The sequence below is a fragment of the Eurytemora carolleeae genome, unplaced genomic scaffold (assembly GCF_000591075.1).
Source record: "Eurytemora carolleeae unplaced genomic scaffold, Eaff_2.0 scaffold97, whole genome shotgun sequence".
In the NCBI taxonomy this organism is placed as follows: Eukaryota; Metazoa; Arthropoda; class Copepoda; order Calanoida; family Temoridae; genus Eurytemora; species Eurytemora carolleeae.
Window position 1 is genome coordinate 164526 of NW_019396042.1, and position 10721 is coordinate 175246.

Consider the following 10721-nt stretch of genomic DNA (forward strand, 5'->3'; position numbering starts at 1 on the left):
ACCCCCCCCCCCCCTGTCTTTGCCGGGAGAGAAAAAAGCTAATATGTGGCACGGAAGGAGAAATAGTGTTGGCTTATGGCTGCCTGCCTTCCGCTCAAAAATATACACTATTACAGGCCCCAGTATTTTTTGTTTTTGCATCTTTCATCTTTTTAAAATGCCATGAAATATAAAAAGTTCCTTATATACAGGGATACCCCTAAAGGAGGAGACTTTAATAACGACCTAAAACTCGATTTCTGTGACGATATGAAGGTTGAGTTTAGTCTTCTGTCATATAGAATAAAGTCGTTTAAAAGTTAAATAAATCTATATAATAAAAATCTTTGCTCTAATACATATTTATATGTTAATATGTTAGGAAGGAGGGAAGGCAACCTCCCCCGCACAGCTTCCAAACCTCGAATTTGCGGCAGTGCGCGTCCCCATACGACTTCCGAACCTCACCCAACAGTCTTCCGGGAATGATCTTCCATTTACAATCGTAAACTTCTACTTAAAATGGCACTGATTCGATAATTTTAGCACGCAAAGTTCGGGGAGAAAATAGCTTTGTTTTATTGATTTTTTTATCAACAAATCTTGGAATGGCTGGTGCTTTTTTATGAATTACTTTTAGCAATAAGTAGACATATAAAAAAGATTTCTTCATAAAACGTTGTTTCTAAAAAACATATCTGTTTGTTAATTTAATTCCTAGTTATATTGAGATATTTAAAGAAAACAAAACTCTGTTATAACCTAATGATTTTAAAACTAAATTGGCACGCCTTCTTTTTACAAGTGCTACTGCTACAGATTTGAAATACATAGACCGAAAGATAATTACATTTTCTTTAATTTGAGCATCGCTGAAATTGCCTTTTCTAATTGTTTACGTAAATTTCTTTATTTACAAGGTCAAGGGAATTGAAACTGTACAAAATTTTAAATATGGAATTAAAAATCATCAAGTTCCCAACGTTGCAGAATGAAAGAATGTTCCCAATATTGCTTCCGAACCTCAAGGTTCGGAAGCTGTATGGAGATTCAGCAAATGCCACAAATCAAAATGAAGAACAAATACAATTTCAAACAAAATCAACAAAGTTTAAGTTATTCCAACCAAAACTTTGATTGTAGAAGAAAAAAATATTATGCAAACATTAAGATACTTATAGATCGACTACCATTCTTATAGTCTTGTTTCAAATAGAAATTGATGTTTATAAATGGAAGAACCTTCCTGGAAGACTGTTTGGGGGAGGTTCTATAAGCCCTCGGGGGAAGTGCACTGCCGCAAATAGGTAAAATAAGGTAAAGAAGCTCTGTACCGGGGAAGTTGACTTCCCTCCCTTATGGGTGGATCCGCATTTGAATTACTGCCGTTTGAACTATGGTACGTTTGAACTATTGCTCGTTTGAACTATTGTTCATTTGAACTACTGACATGACGTCATATCCTGTAGTTTAAATCAACGCATTTCTTACTCATTTGAACTATTTTTCTACCCCAATTCAGTTTTAAAATTTTTTTATAATCTCCATTAAGTTATATTCATGACAATTAATTAGATAAACATTACACAGAATGAACATAAAAATAGTTCAAATGAACATAAAAATNCTACTCACGTGGTCCCACGTGCAGTAGTTGAAATGAACAATAGTTCAAATGAGCCATAGTTCAAACGGCAGTAGTTCAAATGAAATAGCACCCCCTTATGTTAGCTTTAGCTGGACAAATTCGGCTGCACCAAATAGGCTAATTTTTTTTGAGGAACATGGGCTAAAAAAAAGATTTTTCTAATTAACACAACTATGGTACAGTGTGCACAGATCATTTCACTTTTTTTATTTTGGGCTACTTAAAGTAAAGCCATTTGTATTGTAATAACATCAAATACACTTAAATATTGCTTTAATGTCGTCTTTCTGGTTTTACCTATAGAGAATTGTATTTTTAATCCTTTAAGAAAGCATTAGTTCGAAATAGTTATTTTAAAAATATATAGAATGTACCATTTAATGAATGTGCAGAGTGTCCCATTAAACATGGGAATTCAGTGACGAATTCGATATCCTCTTTGTTATGAATTAGCAGGTAATTCCTAATTTCTAAAACCATAATATTATTGTGTCTGTTAGAGTTTATTTAATGAAAACGGTAAATTGCTGTAAAGATGTGTCTATATGTCTCTGCAAGATGAAGAGTGAAGACAGACAAGTTTACTCTGTTTGTATACTGTAATTTTCTTGTTTTATTAAGTAAAACCGTATGCATGGCAGGGGCGTACGAGGGGGGGGGCATCTATGGGGGAGGCTCTTTTAATATTACATCTGCTTGCATTTCCCTTCCTCAGGTCAGGCACAGTGGTGTACCTAGGGGGGGCAGTAGTTCTCTTGCCCCCCCTGGGAGTTCCAAAAATACAAAATTAAAAGGAAACTACGTTTAGAAAGTAACACCTGACAATGACAAAGACTAAGGATTTGTCTAAATTCATTGTTAATACAAGGAGAGAAAAGTTTTAGCCTTCTAAAGAGAATACTTCTTTACACAAGATGTACTCTGACTGAGAGCAGACTTAACAATCTTGCACTTACAGCTTTACACCCTATAAGGCTGTCTGAGCTCTCTACTGAAAAAAAAATCATTGAAATATTTGTGCAAGCAAATCCCAGAAAATTGTAGCTTAAAAGATTTGGTTAAAATGTAGATTGAGTAAATTCTATCTAAAAATTTCAGAAGAAATTTCGTTTATTCGTAAAAATATAATTTTTAATGATGCTGTGATTATTGATTTAGTTAGCTGTGAAGGAGTTAAGTGATAAATTTATAAAGTCAAAAAGTTAGTTTTTCAAGCAAAGGAATAATTTTTAGACTCTAAGGTTAGTAACACCCAAAAAAGTAGCCTTTTTGGTGTATTTTATGGTGAACAAAATAAGTCCAGGTGGGAGAGGGGGGGGGCAAAAAAAATTTTAAAAAGGTATTAATTTTTTTTCAAAAAAGGGTTTTTAAGGGGGGGGGGACCAATGTTGCCAAGGGGGGGGGACCAAAAATTTTTTTTTGCACGCTTACCCGCGCAAATTGTGCCCCCCCCCCCTAAACAAAAGCCCTCGTACGCCCCTGATGCATGGTCAAAACAAAAACAAACAAATTATAAACAAAGCTGACGAAAATCTTACAGATTACCCCTTTCTCAGTAGGTATCACTATACTAAATCAAAGAATTATTTAAAAAGACGATATTGAATTTGTCACTGAATTCCCATGTTTATTGGGACACCCTGTATGAAATCAGTATTTTTTTATATTTATCAAATATTTTTTTTATTTGTTGTACAAATTACACAGATATAATGTAGCAGGAAAGTGATGTGTTGATCTTTCCTGCGATAAAAAAGGGGTTTTTTCTCTCTCCTTCACCCCTTCCCCCCCTCTTCTATTCCTTGTACAGATCTAACGGATTTATTCGTGTTTGTATGTGAATCCTATAAATAACCCAAGCCACGCTGATAACCCAAGCCACGCCAATTGTTCCGTTATTCCAGAGGCCTGGGCGCTGGTGGGATGGCCGGCCAGCTCCCGGGGAACTAGGGTTAAGCTCTAGGCTAGGGTGGAGTGAAATTTGGGGAAAAATGGCAGTTGAAGACCAGCTCCCTAGTTAATAGGTTCCCCTGGAGATCTCCCCTCACTCTGGATAATCTTTATTCATGTTTATTGATTCGTATCGTATAGTATTTTCTTATTTCTATTCGTGTTTGTGTAAATAATAATAATAAATTGTAAGAAAACCGACTCGTCGAACATTAGATAAAATGAGTAGTTGTATTGATTCATTTTTCTTTCATATATAATAATAATACAAAAGGTATTATTTACCTAAAGGTCATACACTTTTGTATATTTTTTTGGATCTTGATACCTCATTTAAACTCTTTCTCGTGTATCAAGCAATATATGGTACGTACTGTGAAAAGTTTAAACAAATTAGTACATTTTTAGTCCTATCTGTGATATAAGTGATACATGATTTCATCAATATTATATAAAAATGTCACAGTGAGAACCACAAAACAAAACTGTGGAACAGGAAGACTACAATTTTAGACTAATTTAGTAAGTCAAATCAACAAGAAACACATCAGTGTGTACAGACCCATTTCACATAAAAAACTGATTTTTAAGGTTTTTGTAAAACCATTTGCTTTATATCAATTCATTAAATATGCAGATGATTGCTGTTGTCTTAATATTGTTTTAAGGGTCTCACTGTAGTTTATCTTTAATATTTCAAGTAGCATTATTTGTTAGTTTTTTGACATTATCTTACTTATTGATAACAAAATATATTACTATTGACAAAGTGAATGATTTAGTTACATGAGGGGAGGAAGGCCGGCCACAACAATTTCTCGTCCAAGCCACATTCTCCTCATATTCTCGTCCAAGCCACCTCGGAATCCTTGTCTTTTGATTGTTTACAAGTTTCCAATTCTCAAAGATAAAACTATTTTTAAAAAATCTGGCCTCGTGAGGGCATAAAATATATATGGACTAAAGTAATGCAATGATTACATCAAGTTGGAAACTGTAAAGCCAAGAGAATGATGTCAAACTTAAATCTCGTCTGCCTCCATAATGGCTAACCAATTCGCAATATGAAATAAATAGCAAAATATATGGCAAATCACTGCCTATAATTTTTTCCATGGAACTAGGGCTGGGCGTTGTTCTTGAAGAACAATCGTTCTTTCGCAAGAACAAACAGAACTATGAAGAACGATCCCATTTTTTTCCAATAAAAGAATGGAACTAAAGAACGCTTAAAAATATCGGAATGGAGTGGAGAAGAACAGAATCTTCAAACCCATGAGAATGATGTTCAGGTAAAACTTAAATCTCATCTGCCTCCGTAATGGCTTACCTTCGTGATGAAATAAATAGCAAAATATTTGTCATACCTCTGCCTATAATTTTCCTCATTGAACACCCCATAAAAATTCCATGGTTTTTGCTATAGTTACCAAAAAAGATTTAAATTCTATAAACTCGGAATAATTTGCGACATTCTACACCAGGATTATCTGAAAATGCGCGTAAAAAAAGTGGACATTTTTAAAGACATTAAACTTGAAAATTTTAATTCAATTGGAACTTTTTTTTCTAGTTACAAATTATTCAATATTTCAGTTATGCCCTAACGTGGCCCGATTCTTTAAAAATAGTTTTATCTGGGAGAATTAAACAAAAAAATAATATTGAAAGGACGAGAATTTCGATCGGTGGCTCGGAAGAGAAAATGAGGAGAATGTGGTTTGGACGAGAAATAGTTGTGGTTAGCCTTCCTTCCCTCGTACAGGCTTTAACAAATGCGCTGACTATTTTAATTTGTACTTGCACTTGCAAATACTTTTAAGATCGGGAAATCAAGGGTGCGTATACAGAGGGGGGCAGTGCCCCCCCTAGAATTCAGCAAGCTTTCACACTTTTCAAATCTTAAACTCAACAGTGAAGAACATAAAAAATAGTTTACTGTTCATTCAGTGCACAATAACCGGAGCCATAATGACAGAATTCCTAATGAAAAATCTATTTAGAATGCACATTTATCCTAATGTTTGGTTTGACTTGAGTTTGGAGGTAGTAATTAAGACCAATTTTTTTATCTGGATTTAATTTACCTTATTCATTGCACTACTGTTTTGTAATCTTTCTTTATTAAAAACTAGCTGAAGTGCCAGGCATAGCTGTAAACTCCTACAAAAAATAAAGAAACAGTTTGTATTATATGGACATAGTTATAACAGCATAATGAAAGTGAAAAATCACTAGCAATTTCTGCCTTCGAATTCAAATTGATATTATATAATTCCTTCAAATAACTTGAAAAAGGGTTATTATCATAGAGAATAGAACATATAGAGAGGAATTAAAAGAATCTCTCGGTATGAATTTTTTCAGTCCATTTCAGCCTGAAAGGGAGTTCAAAGTGTACAAATCATGTAAATGTTCTCAAATTATATGCAGTAGAGTACATTAATACAGTATGTTCCCTAGACTATTCATTTCAATTTCGAATTTTTTAAACTGTTAAATAAACTTTATAATGAATTAGGTGAATAAAAACATAATTTGATTTATAGTTATAACGGAAAATCATCGTTTGTAAAGTGGAAGGCATAGAGTCTATGTGAAATGATCATTGGTCAATTATGAAACCAGCCTATTTCATAATTTGGGTTTCTTTTAACAATAATTTTAGATTTTCTATATAATGATATTCCAGGGCCCAACAGGTTATATAGCACAAATATGTGAAGTACACCTGCAGTATGGAAACAGTACAACAAAATGGCCGTTTTACACTTTTTTCTAGTAAATTCCTCTCTATATATATTCTATTCTCTCATGGTTACCATACAATCAATTAAATTGAGAACATTTTTTACTCATAATCTAAGGGGGGGGGGGGCTTCGCACCCCCTAAATCCGTCAGTGGGGATAAAGTACCCCCACCCCCTGTAACCACCGGCCGCCCCTCGGCGAGAGTCCACTGTCGAGTGTCCAGAGATGAGAATTAGCATCCATGCTTAAATTCAGTATTGACAAAGATATCTAGTCCAGTCAGGCGCGCTAGACATTTTATTAGGGGGGGGGGGCAAAAGGGAAATTTTTTTTGCCCCCACCCCCTATAAACATTTTCAAGGTGAAGAAAAATGTTTTTTATACTAAAACAATAAGAAAAACTGACCTTACCAGCCGGATATTCAGTGATTATAACACATTAAAATCATGATTTTACATGAAAACATTTTTATTTAAGACACATCACACAATATTTGCGGTAAACAGTAGGATTAATTTTATAGTTGGACTATACACAGGGGCGTACGAGCTGGGGGGCCGAGCCCCCCAGCTCCCCCCCCCTACGCGTGCCATCTCTGAGGGGGGCACTCCATGGGGGGGGGGGCTCTTTTAATATTACATCTGCTTGCATTTCCCTTCCTTAGGCAATCTACATTCTACATTGCATTGCATTGATTGCACTCACCCAAACTAAAAGATTAAGAAAAGAATTAAAATTTATTCTGATTCACAACAATACCCTTCAAAGCTTTGTCTGATCAAGTATTGCATTAAACATCCATGTTTCCCATTTTGAAAACTGAATATTAATATTTGTGGTTTCTCTACAAAAGTGAAATTCAGAAACGATGAAGAAATGAAGGTTTCAAAGGTATATCGGAATTGCCACTCTATAAATGGAGGGTCAGTTTAAAACGCATGTATTCTATTTAAGTATAATATACATGAAGAAACGTCGTGTACTTTTTTCGATGAGTCTGATATTATTGAGAAGATTGACAAGATGAAACCTAAAACTTCTCCAGGAACTGACGGTATCACTTCTACAATACTCAAGGAATTAAAAAACATTATTTGTAAACCTTTAGCTATAGTTTTTAACAAATCCTTAAGTGAAGGCTATGTCCCTAAGGACTGGAGACTAGCCAATATGACCCCAATTTTTAAGAAAGGTGTTAAATGTAAACCTGAAAACTATCGTCCGATCTCATTAACTTCCCTTGTCTGGAAAAACATGGAGTCCCTTTTACGGGATAAAATTGTCGACCATTTACAGAATAATAATCTTATATAAACCCCAGTCAACATGGTTTAATGAAGCAGAAGTCCTGCCTTACTAACTTATTGGAGTTTTTTGGAGGTCATAACCAGCCCGAGGATGTCTATGGACATTATATTCTTAGATTTCTCAAAGGCTTTTGACAAAGTGCCTAAAAACAGATTGCTTGAGAAACTTAAAGCTCATAGTATAAATGGTGATATTTTGAGATGGATCGAAGCTTGGCTTTCAAACAGGGGGCAAAGAGTTGTTTTGAATGGTCAATATTCAGAATGGAAACCTGTCAAGTGGTGATCCCAAGGGATCGGTGCTAGGTCCGATCCTTTTTATCATCTATATTGATGACATTGACTTTCTTTGTGCACAAATTTCTGTGTTAAAAAAATTTGCTGATGATACAAAACTTGCCCAAAAAATGTTAAACGAAAGTGACAAAAATATATTACAAAACTGTCTTAATAAACTTTGTGATTGGGCTGAAACTTGGGGTATGATGTTCAATGTTGATAAATGTAAAGTTATGCACGTTGGAAATAGAAACCCCTGCTATACATACACCATGAACAATCACACCCTGTCAGAGATCGACGAGGAAAAAGATATTGGAGTTACTATGCATGCAAACTTGAAACCTTCAGTGCACTGCAACCAATCAGCCCAAAAAGCAAATGGTATATTGTCACTCATTTCTAAAGCATTTCATTATAGAGACAAAGTTACATTCATCAATCTCTATAAACTTTATGTGAGACCTCACCTGGAGTTCTCCGTCCCAGCTTGGTGTCCTTGGAGTGTAGGAGATAAAGAAACTATTGAAAAAGTGCAAGAAATGGCGGATTCAATGGTTTTAGGACTCACTGGCTACGATTTAATTGAAACCTATAAAATTATTCATGGTGTTAATAATGTTAATAAATGTACTTGGTTTTCAATGTTAGCAGATACATCCAATAGGATTACAAGATTGTCAGATAATCCTCTTTCACTTAATGCCAAATTTTATAGAACCGATTCGTAAACATTTTTTTAGCCAAAGAGTTGTTTCTACTTGGAATGATTTAACCTGTGATATAAAAACCGCACCAACGTTAACAACTTTTAAATCCAGATATGATAAATATGTAAAATATTTCTAATCTAGTTTCTTTTGTTGGGACAAAAAGAGCCAAAAAAAGATTACTTAAAAAGAAAACAGAAAGGCCAAATTGGAAAAAAAATAATCTAAGAAACAATTTTTAAAAAAACATGTCGAAAAATAAAAAAAAAGATAAAATGTCAAGGAAGAGAAAAAATTAAAAACTCTACCAAAAAAAAGAAATAAATGTCCCTTATTTTTAATCTTGATTCACTGGATGTTCATAATTATTGAATATAATATACTCTTTATATTAAAGTGATATGCAGTGCACCCTTATGCAGTTGGGGTTCTGAAACACTTTCTCGCCCTTAAACCCGAGCATTAGGGGGTTTGGGGTGTTTTCTACCTTATAGAAAGCGAGCATTAGGCTTAAATGCTCGTTTTCTCCCTTATAGAAAGAGAGCATTAGACTTAAAATGCTCGTTTTCTGCCTTATAGAAACTGCTCACCTCCCGATCTAGGAATCTGGGTGTTTTCTAGCCTTATAAACCATTAATTTTGAGTTTTAGAGATTTTAGACAATATTCAGAGTAGGAGCAAACATAGAGATATTAGACAGTATTCACAGTAGGAGCAAACATAGAGATATTAGACAGTATTCAGGGTAGGAGCAAACATAGAGATATTAGACAGTATTCACAGTAGGAGCAAACATAGAGATATTAGACAGTATTCAGGGTAGGAGCAAACATAGAGATATTAGACAGTATTCAGGGTAGGAGCAAACATAGAGATATTAGACAGTATTCAGGGTAGGAGCAAAGCATTGATATGTTATAGGCACAAACGCAAAGGATACTTTGATATAAAACAGCATTCACTGCGTCTGAATTCCATGAGGACAGAATAAAGGTATACAAATATTTATTTATTTATTTAATAGTTCTAATATTCGTTTTCAGTTATATAAATACAGAGATTGACCATTAAAGCTTAGGTCCAGACGTTCAAAGTTATTAGCTATAGCCCTTGTCATGAAAAGTACAATGAAAGAAAAATAATTATTGAAATCAATAGTATTTTAGTTACCTTTTTATCCTAAAGGTTAAAGAAAACTTTGCTTCAGATTAAAAGAAGCTTAAAGGGGCAGCAGTAGTATAATTTCAAGTGACTCTCCATATATTTAAAAAAAGAGGATGTCCGATTTACAATTGTACCCTTTAAAGGAATGTCTAATGAAAAATTAAGTATATAAATTAATGTTACAGTTTAATTTATGTTACTCTTTAAAAAAAAATTTCAATTGTTTTTTCTATACAAAAGTGATTTGCGCATTTCTTCAGCAGATAAAATTCGAGGAAACAATCGGATGTATCAATCTTTTAATATATGGTTACTTGAAATTACAACAACAGTCCCTTTAAAGGGCTTATTTTTTTTTTTAGGGATCCTATCTACACCTCTCTTATACCGTATGAAAAACACTTTTTACTTCATGCCAAAACCATCAAAAGGCCCGTATTTAGCTTTTTTTTAATGAAAATAAAAAACACTGAGAACTTATTTAGTGAAGGAGGAGATGCCAAGAATGAGGAGATAAATAATCTTAGTTAATAGGAAATCAGCAATGATTTAGGAAAATAAATATATAAATGCCTTCTCTAAAACAACTTTAACTTAAAGACCGGCCATAACTTTTCGAAAAAGCAACTCTGGATTTTTTCTCATTAAAGAAAAAAACGTAAAAATGTCTAAAATAAGTCAATTCCCGAATGAAAACAAACGAATGCAAACAAATGAAGAGATCATGTTCTAAAATTTTGAATTCAAGTCACTTAGAATCAAAGAGAATAGAATATATATTAGAGGGGAATTTAATAGTAAAAAGTGTAAAACGGCCATTTTGTTGTGCTGTTTCCATACTGCAGGTGTACTTCACATATTTATGCTATATAACCTTTTGGGCCCTGGAACATCATTTTATAGAAAATCTAAAATTATAATGTTAAAAGAAA